Source organism: Eschrichtius robustus, chromosome 7 (assembly GCF_028021215.1).
Source record: "Eschrichtius robustus isolate mEscRob2 chromosome 7, mEscRob2.pri, whole genome shotgun sequence".
NCBI classification, from domain to species: Eukaryota; Metazoa; Chordata; class Mammalia; order Artiodactyla; family Eschrichtiidae; genus Eschrichtius; species Eschrichtius robustus.
In genome coordinates, this window is record NC_090830.1 from 19285021 (window position 1) to 19304161 (window position 19141).

The following is a 19141-nucleotide window of genomic DNA, read 5'->3' on the forward strand; positions in this document are numbered from 1 at the left end:
CAATGTTCTAGAACAATTGTCATCACAATGCTCCATGACACGTGTCATCACAATGCTCCATGAGCCCTGTCATCACAATGCTCTACGACACTTGTCATCACAATGCTCCATGACCCCTGTCATCACAGTGATCCCTGGTGCTTTTCATCACAGTGCTCCATGACAACATTCATCACCATGCTCCATGACCTTTTTCATCACAATACTCCAAGGGTCTTGTCGTTACAATGCCACATTTCCCCTTTCATCAAAATGCTACATGACCTTTGTCATCACAATGCACCATGCCGCAATCATCACAATACTCCCTGACGCCTGTAATCGCAATGACCATGAACCCTTTCATCACAATGCGCCGTGGCTTTGTCGTCACAATGCTCCATGGCCCCTATAATCACAGTGCTCCAAGACCCCCTTCATCACAATGCTCCATGCACTTTTCATCACAATGCTCTAGAACACTTGTCATCACAATGTTCCATGACTGTGTCAACACAAGGGTCCATGATCCATGACATGACAATTCTCCATGACCCTTGTCATCACAATGTTCCATGGCTCTTCCAATCACAATGATCATGACCCCTTTCCTCACAGTGTTCCTGTGCCCCTTTCATCACACTGCTCCATGCCACTTTTCATCACAATGCACCATGCCCTTGTCAGCACAATGCTCCTTGGGCCCTGTCATCAAAATGCTTCATGCCCTTGTCATCACAATGCTCTAGATCACTTCTCATCACAATGCCCCATGCCCATGTCAACACAATGCTCCACGCCCCCTGCCATCACAATTCTATATTACCCATGTCATTACAATGCTCCATGCCCTTGTCATCACACTGCTTCAAGTACTTTGTCATCACAATGTTCCATGACCCCTTTCATCACAATGTTCCATGACACTTGTCATCACAATGCCCCATGACCCCTGTCATCACAATGCTCCATGGCCTTTCTCATCACAATGCTCCCTGAACCGTGTCAACACAGTGCTTCAAGAACCTTGTTATCACCATGTTCCATGACACCTGTTTTCACAATTTTATATGACACATATCATCACAATGCTCCATGCCGTTGTTATCACAATTATCCATGACGCCTGTCATCACAATGCTGCATGACACTTGGCATCACAATATTCAATGATCCCCGTAATCACAATGATCCATGACCCTTGTCATCACAATGTTGCATGATCCCTGTCATCAAAATTTTCCATAATCACTCTCATCCCAATTGCTCCAGGACCCTATTCATCAAAATGCTCCATGCCCCTTGACATCACAATGCCCCATGAATCCTGTCATCACAAAGCTCCATGGCATTTGGCATCACAATGCTCCATGACCCCTGTCATCACAATGCTCGATGACCCTTGGCATTACAATGCTCCCTGCCGTTGTCATCACAATGCTCCAGAACTCTTGTCATCATAATGCTCCATGTCCTTGTCATCACAATGCTCCATGACACTTGTCATCAAAATGTCCCATGACCCCTGTCATCACAATGCTCCATGGCCCCTGTCATCACAGTGCTCCATGATAACTTTCTTCACAATTCTAGATGACCACTGTCATCACAATGCGCCATGACACCTGACAGCACAACTCGCCATGGCCCTTGTCATCACAATGCTCCATGAACCTTGTCATCACAATATTCCAGGACACTTGTCGTCACAATGATCCATGACCACATTCATCTGAATACTCCGTGGCCTAGGTATTCACAATTTTTCATGGCCCCTGAAATCCACTTGCTCCATGTTCCCTTTCTTCACAATGCGCCATGACCACTGTCAACACAATATCCCATGACACCTGTCATCACAATGCTCCATGGCTCCTGTCTTCACAATGTTCTAGAACAATTGTCATCACAATGCTCCATGACACGTGTCATCACAATGCTCCATGAGCCCTGTCATCACAATGCTCTACGACACTTGTCATCACAATGCTCCATGACCCCTGTCATCACAGTGATCCCTGGTGCTTTTCATCACAGTGCTCCATGACAACATTCATCACCATGCTCCATGACCTTTTTCATCACAATACTCCAAGGGTCTTGTCGTTACAATGCCACATTTCCCCTTTCATCAAAATGCTACATGACCTTTGTCATCACAATGCACCATGCCCCAATCATCACAATACTCCCTGACGCCTGTCATCGCAATGACCATGAAGCCTTTCATCACAATGCGCCGTGGCTTTGTCATCACAATGCTCCATGGCCCCTATAATCACAGTGCTCCAAGACCCCCTTCATCACAATGCTCCATGCACTTTTCATCACAATGCTCTAGAACACTTGTCATCACAATGTTCCATGACTGTGTCAACACAAGGGTCCATGATCCATGACATGACAATTCTCCATGACCCTTGTCATCACAATTTTCCATGGCTCTTCCAATCACAATGATCATGACCCCTTTCCTCACAGTGTTCCTGTGCCCCTTTCATCACACTGCTCCATGCCACTTTTCATCACAATGCACCATGCCCTTGTCAGCACAACGCTCCTTGGGCCCTGTCATCAAAATGCTTCATGCCCTTGTCATCACAATGCTCTAGATCACTTCTCATCTCAATGCCCCATGCCCATGTCAACACAATGCTCCACGCCCCCTGCCATCACAATTCTATATTACCCATGTCATTACAATGCTCCATGCCCTTGTCATCACACTGCTTCAAGTACTTTGTCATCACAATGTTCCATGACCCCTTTCATCACAATGTTCCATGACACTTGTCATCACAATGCCCCATGACCCCTGTCATCACAATGCTCCATGGCCTTTCTCATCACAATGCTCCCTGAACCGTGTCAACACAGTGCTTCAAGAACCTTGTTATCACCATGTTCCATGACACCTGTTTTCACAATTTTATATGACACATATCATCACAATGCTCCATGCCGTTGTTATCACAATTATCCATGACGCCTGTCATCACAATGCTGCATGACACTTGGCATCACAATATTCAATGATCCCTGTAATCACAATGATCCATGACCCTTGTCATCACATTGTTGCATGATCCCTGTCATCAAAATTTTCCATAATCACTCTCATCCCAATTGCTCCAGGACCCTATTCATCAAAATGCTCCATGCCCCTTGACATCACAATGCCCCATGAATCCTGTCATCACAATGCTCCATGGCATTTGGCATCACAATGCTCCATGACCCCTGTCATCACAATGCTCGATGACCCTTGGCATTACAATGCTCCCTGCCGTTGTCATCACAATGCTCCAGAACTCTTGTCATCATAATGCTCCATGTCCTTGTCATCACAATGCTCCATGACACTTGTCATCAAAATGTCCCATGACCCCTGTCATCACAATGCTCCATGGCCCCTGTCATCACAGTGCTCCATGATAACTTTCTTCACAATTCTAGATGACCACTGTCATCAAAATGCGCCATGACACCTGTCAGCACAACTCGCCATGGCCCTTGTCATCACAATGCTCCATGAACCGTGTCATCTCAATATTCCAGGACACTTGTCGTCACAATGATCCATGACCACATTCATCTGAATACTCCGTGGCCTAGGTATTCACAATTTTTCATGGCCCCTGAAATCCACTTGCTCCATGTTCCCTTTCTTCACAATGCGCCATGACCACTGTCAACACAATGTCCCATGACGCCTGTCATCACAATGCTCCATGGCTCCTGTCTTCACAATGTTCTAGAACAATTGTCATCACAATGCTCCATGACACGTGTCATCACAATGCTCCATGAGCCCTGTCATCACAATGCTCTACGACACTTGTCATCACAATGCTCCATGACCCCTGTCATCACAGTGATCCCTGGTGCTTTTCATCACAGTGCTCCATGACAACATCCATCACCATGCTCCATGACCTTTTTCATCACAATACTCCAAGGGTCTTGTCATTACAATGCCACATTTCCCCTTTCATCAAAATGCTACATGACTTTTGTCATCACAATGCACCATGCCCCAATCATCACAATACTCCCTGACGCCTGTAATCGCAATGACCATGAAGCCTTTCATCACAATGCGCCATGGCTTTGTCATCTCAATGCTCCATGGCCCCTATAAACACAGTGCTCCAAGACCCCCTTCATCACAATGCTCCATGCACTTTTCATCACAATGCTCTAGAACACTTGTCATCACAATGTTCCATGACTGTGTCAACACAAGGGTCCATGATCCATGACATGACAATTCTCCATGACCCTTTTCATCACAATGTTCCATGGCTCTTCCAATCACAATGATCATGACCCCTTTCCTCACAGTGTTCCTGTGCCCCTTTCATCACACTGCTCCATGCCACTTTTCATCACAATGCACCATGCCCTTGTCAGCACAATGCTCCTTGGGCCCTGTCATCAAAATGCTTCATGCCCTTGTCATCACAATGCTCTAGATCACTTCTCATCACAATGCCCCATGCCCATGTCAACACAATGCTCCACGCCCCCTGCCATCACAATTCTATATTACCCATGTCATTACAATGCTCCATGCCCTTGTCATCACACTGCTTCAAGTACTTTGTCATCACAATGTTCCATGACCCCTTTCATCACAATGTTCCATGACACTTGTCATCACAATGCCCCATGACCCCTGTCATCACAATGCTCCATGGCCTTTCTCATCACAATGCTCCCTGAACCGTGTCAACACAGTGCTTCAAGAACCTTGTTATCACCATGTTCCATGACACCTGTTTTCACAATTTTATATGACACATATCATCACAATGCTCCATGCCGTTGTTATCACAATTATCCATGACGCCTGTCATCACAATGCTGCATGACACTTGGCATCACAATATTCAATGATCCCCGTAATCACAATGATCCATGACCCTTGTCATCACAATGTTGCATGATCCCTGTCATCAAAATTTTCCATAATCACTCTCATCCCAATTGCTCCCGGACCCTATTCATCAAAATGCTCCATGCCCCTTGACATCACAATGCCCCATGAATCCTGTCATCACAAAGCTCCATGGCATTTGGCATCAAAATGCTCCATGACCCCTGTCATCACAATGCTCGATGACCCTTGGCATTACAATGCTCCCTGCCGTTGTCATCACAATGCTCCAGAACTCTTGTCATCATAATGCTCCATGACCTTGTCATCACAATGCTCCATGACACTTGTCATCAAAATGTCCCATGACCCCTGTCATCACAATGCTCCATGGCCCCTGTCATCACAGTGCTCCATGATAACTTTCTTCACAATTCTAGATGACCACTGTCATCACAATGCGCCATGACACCTGTCAGCACAACTCGCCATGGCCCTTGTCATCACAATGCTCCATGAACCTTGTCATCACAATATTCCAGGACACTTGTCGTCACAATGATCCATGACCACATTCATCTGAATACTCCATGGCCTAGGTATTCACAATTTTTCATGGCCCCTGAAATCCACTTGCTCCATGTTCCCTTTCTTCACAATGCGCCATGACCACTGTCAACACAATGTCCCATGACGCCTGTCATCACAATGCTCCATGGCTCCTGTCTTCACAATGTTCTAGAACAATTGTCATCACAATGCTCCATGACACGTGTCATCACAATGCTCCATGAGCCCTGTCATCACAATGCTCTACGACACTTGTCATCACAATGCTCCATGACCCCTGTCATCACAGTGATCCCTGGTGCTTTTCATCACAGTGCTCCATGACAACATTCATCACCATGCTCCATGACCTTTTTCATCACAATACTCCAAGGGTCTTGTCGTTACAATGCCACATTTCCCCTTTCATCAAAATGCTACATGACCTTTGTCATCACAATGCACCATGCCCCAATCATCACAATACTCCCTGACGCCTGTAATCGCAATGACCATGAAGCCTTTCATCACAATGCGCCGTGGATTTGTCATCACAATGCTCCATGGCCCCTATAATCACAGTGCTCCAAGACCCCCTTCATCACAATGCTCCATGCACTTTTCATCACAATGCTCTAGAACACTTGTCATCACAATGTTCCATGACTGTGTCAACACAAGGGTCCATGATCCATGACATGACAATTCTCCATGACCCTTGTCATCACAATGTTCCATGGCTCTTCCAATCACAATGATCATGACCCCTTTCCTCACAGTGTTCCTGTGCCCCTTTCATCACACTGCTCCATGCCACTTTTCATCACAATGCACCATGCCCTTGTCAGCACAATGCTCCTTGGGCCCTGTCATCAAAATGCTTCATGCCCTTGTCATCACAATGCTCTAGATCACTTCTCATCACAATGCCCCATGCCCATGTCAACACAATGCTCCACGCCCCCTGCCATCACAATTCTATATTACCCATGTCATTACAATGCTCCATGCCCTTGTCATCACACTGCTTCAAGTACTTTGTCATCACAATGTTCCATGACCCCTTTCATCACAATGTTCCATGACACTTGTCATCACAATGCCCCATGACCCCTGTCATCACAATGCTCCATGGCCTTTCTCATCACAATGCTCCCTGAACCGTGTCAACACAGTGCTTCAAGAACCTTGTTATCACCATGTTCCATGACACCTGTTTTCACAATTTTATATGACACATATCATCACAATGCTCCATGCCATTGTTATCACAATTATCCATGACGCCTGTCATCACAATGCTGCATGACACTTGGCATCACAATATTCAATGATCCCTGTAATCACAATGATCCATGACCCTTGTCATCACAATGTTGCATGATCCCTGTCATCAAAATTTTCCATAATCACTCTCATCCCAATTGCTCCAGGACCCTATTCATCAAAATGCTCCATACCCCTTGACATCACAATGCCCCATGAATCCTGTCATCACAATGCTCCATGGCATTTGGCATCACAATGCTCCATGACCCCTGTCATCACAATGCTCGATGACCCTTGGCATTACAATGCTCCCTGCCGTTGTCATCACAATGCTCCAGAACTCTTGTCATCATAATGCTCCATGTCCTTGTCATCACAATGCTCCATGACACTTGTCATCAAAATGTCCCATGACCCCTGTCATCACAATGCTCCATGTCCCCTGTCATCACAGTGCTCCATGATAACTTTCTTCACAATTCTAGATGACCACTGTCATCACAATGCGCCATGACACCTGTCAGCACAACTCGCCATGGCCCTTGTCATCACAATGCTCCATGAACCTTGTCATCACAATATTCCAGGACACTTGTCGTCACAATGATCCATGACCACATTCATCTGAATACTCCATGGCCTAGGTATTCACAATTTTTCATGGCCCCTGAAATCCACTTGCTCCATGTTCCCTTTCTTCACAATGCGCCATGTCCACTGTCAACACAATGTCCCATGACGCCTGTCATCACAATGCTCCATGGCTCCTGTCTTCACAATGTTCTAGAACAATTGTCATCACAATGCTCCATGACACGTGTCATCACAATGCTCCATGAGCCCTGTCATCACAATGCTCTACGACACTTGTCATCACAATGCTCCATGACCCCTGTCATCACAGTGATCCCTGGTGCTTTTCATCACAGTGCTCCATGACAACATTCATCACCATGCTCCATGACCTTTTTCATCACAATACTCCAAGGGTCTTGTCGTTACAATGCCACATTTCCCCTTTCATCAAAATGCTACATGACCTTTGTCATCACAATGCACCATGCCCCAATCATCACAATACTCCCTGACGCCTGTAATCGCAATGACCATGAAGCCTTTCATCACAATGCGCCGTGGATTTGTCATCACAATGCTCCATGGCCCCTATAATCACAGTGCTCCAAGACCCCCTTCATCACAATGCTCCATGCACTTTTCATCACAATGCTCTAGAACACTTGTCATCACAATGTTCCATGACTGTGTCAACACAAGGGTCCATGATCCATGACATGACAATTCTCCATGACCCTTGTCATCACAATGTTCCATGGCTCTTCCAATCACAATGATCATGACCCCTTTCCTCACAGTGTTCCTGTGCCCCTTTCATCACACTGCTCCATGCCACTTTTCATCACAATGCACCATGCCCTTGTCAGCACAATGCTCCTTGGGCCCTGTCATCAAAATGCTTCATGCCCTTGTCATCACAATGCTCTAGATCACTTCTCATCACAATGCCCCATGCCCATGTCAACACAATGCTCCACGCCCCCTGCCATCACAATTCTATATTACCCATGTCATTACAATGCTCCATGCCCTTGTCATCACACTGCTTCAAGTACTTTGTCATCACAATGTTCCATGACCCCTTTCATCACAATGTTCCATGACACTTGTCATCACAATGCCCCATGACCCCTGTCATCACAATGCTCCATGGCCTTTCTCATCACAATGCTCCCTGAACCGTGTCAACACAGTGCTTCAAGAACCTTGTTATCACCATGTTCCATGACACCTGTTTTCACAATTTTATATGACACATATCATCACAATGCTCCATGCCGTTGTTATCACAATTATCCATGACGCCTGTCATCACAATGCTGCATGACACTTGGCATCACAATATTCAATGATCCCCGTAATCACAATGATCCATGACCCTTGTCATCACAATGTTGCATGATCCCTGTCATCAAAATTTTCCATAATCACTCTCATCCCAATTGCTCCAGGACCCTATTCATCAAAATGCTCCATGCCCCTTGACATCACAATGCCCCATGAATCCTGTCATCACAAAGCTCCATGGCATTTGGCATCACAATGCTCCATGACCCCTGTCATCACAATGCTCCATGACCCTTGGCATTACAATGCTCCCTGCCGTTGTCATCACAATGCTCCAGAACTCTTGTCATCATAATGCTCCATGTCCTTGTCATCACAATGCTCCATGACACTTGTCATCAAAATGTCCCATGACCCCTGTCATCACAATGCTCCATGGCCCCTGTCATCACAGTGCTCCATGATAACTTTCTTCACAATTCTAGATGACCACTGTCATCACAATGCGCCATGACACCTGTCAGCACAACTCGCCATGGCCCTTGTCATCACAATGCTCCATGAACCTTGTCATCACAATATTCCAGGACACTTGTCGTCACAATGATCCATGACCACATTCATCTGAATACTCCATGGCCTAGGTATTCACAATTTTTCATGGCCCCTGAAATCCACTTGCTCCATGTTCCCTTTCTTCACAATGCGCCATGACCACTGTCAACACAATGTCCCATGACGCCTGTCATCACAATGCTCCATGGCTCCTGTCTTCACAATGTTCTAGAACAATTGTCATCACAATGCTCCATGACACGTGTCATCACAATGCTCCATGAGCCCTGTCATCACAATGCTCTACGACACTTGTCATCACAAAGCTCCATGACCCCTGTCATCACAGTGATCCCTGGTGCTTTTCATCACAGTGCTCCATGACAACATTCATCACCATGCTCCATGACCTTTGTCATCACAATACTCCAAGGGTCTTGTCGTTACAATGCCACATTTCCCCTTTCATCAAAATGCTACATGACCTTTGTCATCACAATGCACCATGCCCCAATCATCACAATACTCCCTGACGCCTGTAATCGCAATGACCATGAAGCCTTTCATCACAATGCGCCGTGGCTTTGTCATCACAATGCTCCATGGCCCCTATAATCACAGTGCTCCAAGACCCCCTTCATCACAATGCTCCATGCACTTTTCATCACAATGCTCTAGAACACTTGTCATCACAATGTTCCATGACTGTGTCAACACAAGGGTCCATGATCCATGACATGACAATTCTCCATGACCCTTGTCATCACAATGTTCCATGGCTCTTCCAATCACAATGATCATGACCCCTTTCCTCACAGTGTTCCTGTGCCCCTTTCATCACACTGCTCCATGCCACTTTTCATCACAATGCACCATGCCCTTGTCAGCACAACGCTCCTTGGGCCCTGTCATCAAAATGCTTCATGCCCTTGTCATCACAATGCTCTAGATCACTTCTCATCTCAATGCCCCATGCCCATGTCAACACAATGCTCCACGCCCCCTGCCATCACAATTCTATATTACCCATGTCATTACAATGCTCCATGCCCTTGTCATCACACTGCTTCAAGTACTTTGTCATCACAATGTTCCATGACCCCTTTCATCACAATGTTCCATGACACTTGTCATCACAATGCCCCATGACCCCTGTCATCACAATGCTCCATGGCCTTTCTCATCACAATGCTCCCTGAACCGTGTCAACACAGTGCTTCAAGAACCTTGTTATCACCATGTTCCATGACACCTGTTTTCACAATTTTATATGACACATATCATCACAATGCTCCATGCCGTTGTTATCACAATTATCCATGACGCCTGTCATCACAATGCTGCATGACACTTGGCATCACAATATTCAATGATCCCCGTAATCACAATGATCCATGACCCTTGTCATCACAATGTTGCATGATCCCTGTCATCAAAATTTTCCATAATCACTCTCATCCCAATTGCTCCAGGACCCTATTCATCAAAATGCTCCATGCCCCTTGACATCACAATGCCCCATGAATCCTGTCATCACAAAGCTCCATGGCATTTGGCATCACAATGCTCCATGACCCCTGTCATCACAATGCTCCATGACCCTTGGCATTACAATGCTCCCTGCCGTTGTCATCACAATGCTCCAGAACTCTTGTCATCATAATGCTCCATGTCCTTGTCATCACAATGCTCCATGACACTTGTCATCAAAATGTCCCATGACCCCTGTCATCACAATGCTCCATGGCCCCTGTCATCACAGTGCTCCATGATAACTTTCTTCACAATTCTAGATGACCACTGTCATCACAATGCGCCATGACACCTGTCAGCACAACTCGCCATGGCCCTTGTCATCACAATGCTCCATGGCCTTTCTCATCACAATGCTCCCTGAACCGTGTCAACACAGTGCTTCAAGAACCTTGTTATCACCATGTTCCATGACACCTGTTTTCACAATTTTATATGACACATATCATCACAATGCTCCATGCCGTTGTTATCACAATTATCCATGACGCCTGTCATCACAATGCTGCATGACACTTGGCATCACAATATTCAATGATCCCTGTAATCACAATGATCCATGACCCTTGTCATCACAATGTTGCATGATCCCTGTCATCAAAATTTTCCATAATCACTCTCATCCCAATTGCTCCAGGACCCTATTCATCAAAATGCTCCATGCCCCTTGACATCACAATGCCCCGTGAATCCTGTCATCACAAAGCTCCATGGCATTTGGCATCACAATGCTCCATGACCCCTGTCATCACAATGCTCGATGACCCTTGGCATTACAATGCTCCCTGCCGTTGTCATCACAATGCTCCAGAACTCTTGTCATCATAATGCTCCATGTCCTTGTCATCACAATGCTCCATGACACTTGTCATCAAAATGTCCCATGACCCCTGTCATCACATTGCTCCATGGCCCCTGTCATCACAGTGCTCCATGATAACTTTCTTCACAATTCTAGATGACCACTGTCATCACAATGCGCCATGACACCTGTCAGCACAACTCGCCATGGCCCTTGTCATCACAATGCTCCATGAACCTTGTCATCACAATATTCCAGGACACTTGTCGTCACAATGATCCATGACCACATTCATCTGAATACTCCATGGCCTAGGTATTCACAACTTTTCATGGCCCCTGAAATCCACTTGCTCCATGTTCCCTTTCTTCACAATGCGCCATGACCACTGTCAACACAATGTCCCATGACGCCTGTCATCACAATGCTCCATGGCTCCTGTCTTCACAATGTTCTAGAACAATTGTCATCACAATGCTCCATGACACGTGTCATCACAATGCTCCATGAGCCCTGTCATCACAATGCTCTACGACACTTGTCATCACAATGCTCCATGACCCCTGTCATCACAGTGATCCCTGGTGCTTTTCATCACAGTGCTCCATGACAACATTCATCACCATGCTCCATGACCTTTTTCATCACAATACTCCAAGGGTCTTGTCGTTACAATGCCACATTTCCCCTTTCATCAAAATGCTACATGACCTTTGTCATCACAATGCACCATGCCCCAATCATCACAATACTCCCTGACGCCTGTAATCGCAATGACCATGAAGCCTTTCATCACAATGCGCCGTGGCTTTGTCATCACAATGCTCCATGGCCCCTATAATCACAGTGCTCCAAGACCCCCTTCATCACAATGCTCCATGCACTTTTCATCACAATGCTCTAGAACACTTGTCATCACAATGTTCCATGACTGTGTCAACACAAGGGTCCATGATCCATGACATGACAATTCTCCATGACCCTTGTCATCACAATGTTCCATGGCTCTTCCAATCACAATGATCATGACCCCTTTCCTCACAGTGTTCCTGTGCCCCTTTCATCACACTGCTCCATGCCACTTTTCATCACAATGCACCATGCCCTTGTCAGCACAACGCTCCTTGGGCCCTGTCATCAAAATGCTTCATGCCCTTGTCATCACAATGCTCTAGATCACTTCTCATCTCAATGCCCCATGCCCATGTCAACACAATGCTCCACACCCCCTGCCATCACAATTCTATATTACCCATGTCATTACAATGCTCCATGCCCTTGTCATCACACTGCTTCAAGTACTTTGTCATCACAATGTTCCATGACCCCTTTCATCACAATGTTCCATGACACTTGTCATCACAATGCCCCATGACCCCTGTCATCACAATGCTCCATGGCCTTTCTCATCACAATGCTCCCTGAACCGTGTCAACACAGTGCTTCAAGAACCTTGTTATCACCATGTTCCATGACACCTGTTTTCACAATTTTATATGACACATATCATCACAATGCTCCATGCCGTTGTTATCACAATTATCCATGACGCCTGTCATCACAATGCTGCATGACACTTGGCATCACAATATTCAATGATCCCCGTAATCACAATGATCCATGACCCTTGTCATCACAATGTTGCATGATCCCTGTCATCAAAATTTTCCATAATCACTCTCATCCCAATTGCTCCAGGACCCTATTCATCAAAATGCTCCATGCCCCTTGACATCACAATGCCCCATGAATCCTGTCATCACAATGCTCCATGGCATTTGGCATCAAAATGCTCCATGACCCCTGTCATCACAATGCTCGATGACAATTGGCATTACAATGCTCCCTGCCGTTGTCATCACAATGCTCCAGAACTCTTGTCATCATAATGCTCCATGTCCTTGTCATCACAATGCTCCATGACACTTGTCATCAAAATGTCCCATGACCCCTGTCATCACAATGCTCCATGGCCCCTGTCATCACAGTGCTCCATGATAACTTTCTTCACAATTCTAGATGACCACTGTCATCACAATGCGCCATGACACCTGTCAGCACAACTCGCCATGGCCCTTGTCATCACAATGCTCCATGAACCTTGTCATCACAATATTCCAGGACACTTGTCGTCACAATGATCCATGACCACATTCATCTGAATACTCCATGGCCTAGGTATTCACAATTTTTCATGGCCCCTGAAATCCACTTGCTCCATGTTGCCTTTCTTCAGAATGCGCCATGACCACTGTCAACACAATGTCCCATGACGCCTGTCATCACAATGCTCCATGGCTCCTGTCTTCACAATGTTCTAGAACAATTGTCATCACAATGCTCCATGACACGTGTCATCACAATGCTCCATGAGCCCTGTCATCACAATGCTCTACGACACTTGTCATCACAATGCTCCATGACCCCTGTCATCACAGTGATCCCTGGTGCTTTTCATCACAGTGCTCCATGACAACATTCATCACCATGCTCCATGACCTTTTTCATCACAATACTCCAAGGGTCTTGTCGTTACAATGCCACATTTCCCCTTTCATCAAAATGCTACATGACCTTTTTCATCACAATGCACCATGCCCCAATCATCACAATACTCCCTGACGCCTGTCATCGCAATGACCATGAAGCCTTTCATCACAATGCGCCATGGCTTTGTCATCACAATGCTCCATGGCCCCTATAATCACAGTGCTCCAAGACCCCCTTCATCACAATGCTCCATGCACTTTTCATCACAATGCTCTAGAACACTTGTCATCACAATGTTCCATGACTGTGTCAACACAAGGGTCCAGGATCCATGACATGACAATTCTCCATGACCCTTGTCATCACAATGTTCCATGGCTCTTCCAATCACAGTGATCATGTCCCCTTTCCTCACAGTGTTCCTGTGCCCCTTTCATCACACTGCTCCATGCCACTTTTCATCACAATGCACCGTGCCCTTGTCAGCACAATGCTCCTTGGGCCCTGTCATCAAAATGCTTCATGCCCTTGTCATCACAATGCTCTAGATCACTTCTCATCACAATGCCCCATGCCCATGTCAACACAATGCTCCACGCCCCCTGCCATCACAATTCTATATTACCCATGTCATTACAATGCTCCATGCCCTTGTCATCACACTGCTTCAAGTACTTTGTCATCACAATGTTCCATGACCCCTTTCATCACAATGTTCCATGACACTTGTCATCACAATGCCCCATGACCCCTGTCATCACAATGCTCCATGGCCTTTCTCATCACAATGCTCCCTGAACCGTGTCAACACAGTGCTTCAAGAACCTTGTTATCACCATGTTCCATGACACCTGTTTTCACAATTTTATATGACACATATCATCACAATGCTCCATGCCGTTGTTATCACAATTATCCATGACGCCTGTCATCACAATGCTGCATGACACTTGGCATCACAATATTCAATGATCCCCGTAATCACAATGATCCATGACCCTTGTCATCACAATGTTGCATGATCCCTGTCATCAAAATTTTCCATAATCACTCTCATCCCAATTGCTCCAGGACCCTATTCATCAAAATGCTCCATGCCCCTTGACATCACAATGCCCCATGAATCCTGTCATCACAATGCTCCATGGCATTTGGCATCACAATGCTCCATGACCCCTGTCATCACAATGCTCGATGACCCTTGGCATTACAATGCTCCCTGCCGTTGTCATCACAATGCTCCAGAACTCTTGTCATCATAATGCTCCATGTCCTTGTCATCACAATGCTCCATGACACTTGTCATCAAAATGTCCCATGACCCCTGTCATCACAATGCTCCATGGCCCCTGTCATCACAGTGCTCCATGATAACTTTCTTCACAATTCTAGATGACCACTGTCATCACAATGCGCCATGACACCTGTCAGCACAACTCGCCATGGACCTTGTCATCACAATGCTCCATGAACCTTGTCATCACAATATTCCAGGACACCTGTCGTCACAATGATCCATGACCACATTCATCTGAATACTCCATGGCCTAGGTATTCACAATTTTTCATGGCCCCTGAAATCCACTTGCTCCATGTTCCCTTTCTTCACAATGCGCCATGACCACTGTCAACACAATATCCCATGACGCATGTCATCACAATGCTCCATGGCTCCTGTCTTCACAATGTTCTAGAACAATTGTCATCACAATGCTCCATGACACTTGTCATCACAATGCTCCATGAGCCCTGTCATCACAGTGATCCCTGGTGCTTTTCATCACAGTGCTCCATGACAACATTCATCACCATGCTCCATGACCTTTTTCATCACAATACTCCAAGGGTCTTGTCGTTACAATGCCACATTTCCCCTTTCATCAAAATGCTACATGACCTTTGTCATCACAATGCACCATGCCCCAATCATCACAATACTCCCTGACGCCTGTAATCGCAATGACCATGAAGCCTTTCATCACAATGCGCCATGGCTTTGTCATCACAATGCTCCATGGCCCCTATAATCACAGTGCTCCAAGACCCCCTTCATCACAATGCTCCATGCACTTTTCATCACAATGCTCTAGAACACTTGTCATCACAATGTTCCATGACTGTGTCAACACAAGGGTCCATGATCCATGACATGACAATTCTCCATGACCCTTGTCATCACAATGTTCCATGGCTCTTCCAATCACAATGATCATGTCCCCTTTCCTCACAGTGTTCCTGTGCCCCTTTCATCACACTGCTCCATGCCACTTTTCATCACAATGCACCGTGCCCTTGTCAGCACAATGCTCCTTGGGCCCTGTCATCAAAATGCTTCATGCCCTTGTCATCACAATGCTCTAGATCACTTCTCATCACAATGCCCCATGCCCATGTCAACACAATGCTCCACGCCCCCTGCCATCACAATTCTATATTACCCATGTCATTACAATGCTCCATGCCCTTGTCATCACACTGCTTCAAGTACTTTGTCATCACAATGTTCCATGACCCCTTTCATCACAATGTTCCATGACACTTGTCATCACAATGCCCCATGACCCCTGTCATCACAATGCTCCATGGCCTTTCTCATCACAATGCTCCCTGAACCGTGTCAACACAGTGCTTCAAGAACCTTGTTATCACCATGTTCCATGACACCTGTTTTCACAATTTTATATGACACATATCATCACAATGCTCCATGCCGTTTTTATCACAATTATCCATGACGCCTGTCATCACAATGCTGCATGACACTTGGCATCACAATATTCAATGATCCCCGTAATCACAATGATCCATGACCCTTGTCATCACAATGTTGCATGATCCCTGTCATCAAAATTTTCCATAATCACTCTCATCCCAATTGCTCCAGGACCCTATTCATCAAAATGCTCCATGCCCCTTGACATCACAATGCCCCATGAATCCTGTCATCACAAAGCTCCATGGCATTTGGCATCACAATGCTCCATGACCCCTGTCATCACAATGCTCGATGACCCTTGGCATTACAATGCTCCCTGCCGTTGTCATCACAATGCTCCAGAACTCTTGTCATCATAATGCTCCATGTCCTTGTCATCACAATGCTCCATGACACTTGTCATCAAAATGTCCCATGACCCCTGTCATCACAATGCTCCATGGCCCCTGTCATCACAGTGCTCCATGATAACTTTCTTCACAATTCTAGATGACCACTGTCATCACAATGCGCCATGACACCTGTCAGCACAACTCGCCATGGCCCTTGTCATCACAATGCTCCATGAACCTTGTCATCACAATATTCCAGGACACTTGTCGTCACAATGATCCATGACCACATTCATCTGAATACTCCATGGAATAGGTATTCACAATTTTTCATGGCCCCTGAAATCCACTTGCTCCATGTTCCCTTTCTTCACAATGCGCCATGACCACTGTCAACACAATATCCCATGACGCCTGTCATCACAATGCTCCATGGCTCCTGTCTTCACAATGTTCTAGAACAATTGTCATCACAATGCTCCATGACACGTGTCATCACAATGCTCCATGAGCCCTGTCATCACAATGCTCTACGACACTTGTCATCACAATGCTGCATGACCCCTGTCATCACAGTGATCCCTGGTGCTTTTCATCACAGTGCTCCATGACAACATTCATCACCATGCTCCATGACCTTTTTCATCACAATACTCCAAGGGTCTTGTCGTTACAATGCCACATTTCCCCTTTCATCAAAATGCTACATGACCTTTGTCATCACAATGCACCATGCCCCAATCATCACAATACTCCCTGACGCCTGTAATCGCAATGACCATGAAGCCTTTCATCACAATGCGCCATGGCTTTGTCATCTCAATGCTCCATGGCCCCTATAAACACAGTGCTCCAAGACCCCCTTCATCACAATGCTCCATGCACTTTTCATCACAATGCTCTAGAACACTTGTCATCACAATGTTCCATGACTGTGTCAACACAAGGGTCCATGATCCATGACATGACAATTCTCCATGACCCTTGTCATCACACTGTTCCATGGCTCTTCCAATCACAATGATCATGTCCCCTTTCCTCACAGTGTTCCTGTGCCCCTTTCATCACACTGCTCCATGCCACTTTTCATCACAATGCACCGTGCCCTTGTCAGCACAATGCTCCTTGGGCCCTGTCATCAAAATGCTTCATGCCCTTGTCATCACAATGCTCTAGATCACTTCTCATCACAATGCCCCATGCCCATGTCAACACAATGCTCCACGCCCCCTGCCATCACAATTCTATATTACCCATGTCATTACAATGCTCCATGCCCTTGTCATCACACTGCTTCAAGTACTTTGTCATCACAATGTTCCATGACCCCTTTCATCACAATGTTCCATGACACTTGTCATCACAATGCCCCATGACCCCTGTCATCACAATGCTCCATGGCCTTTCTCATCACAATGCTCCCTGAACCGTGTCAACACAGTGCTTCAAGAACCTTGTTATCACCATGTTCCATGACACCTGTTTTCACAATTTTATATGACACATATCATCACAATGCTCCATGCCGTTTTTATCACAATTATCCATGACGCCTGTCATCACAATGCTGCATGACACTTGGCATCACAATATTCAATGATCCCCGTAATCACAATGATCCATGACCCTTGTCATCACAATGTTGCATGATCCCTGTCATCAAAATTTTCCATAATCACTCTCATCCCAATTGCTCCAGGACCCTATTCATCAAAATGCTCCATGCCCCTTGACATCACAATGCCCCATGAATCCTGTCATCACAAAGCTCCATGGCATTTGGCATCACAATGCTCCATGACCCCTGTCATCACAATGCTCGATGACCCTTGGCATTACAATGCTCCCTGCCGTTGTCATCACAATGCTCCAGAACTCTTGTCATCATAATGCTCCATGTCCTTGTCATCACAATGCTCCATGACACTTGTCATCAAAATGTCCCATGACCCCTGTCATCACAATGCTCCATGGCCCCTGTCATCACAGTGCTCCATGATAACTTTCTTCACAATTCTAGATGACCACTGTCATCACAATGCGCCATGACACCTGTCAGCACAACTCGCCATGGCCCTTGTCATCACAATGCTCCATGAACCTTGTCATCACAATATTCCAGGACACTTGTCGTCACAATGATCCATGACCACATTCATCTGAATACTCCATGG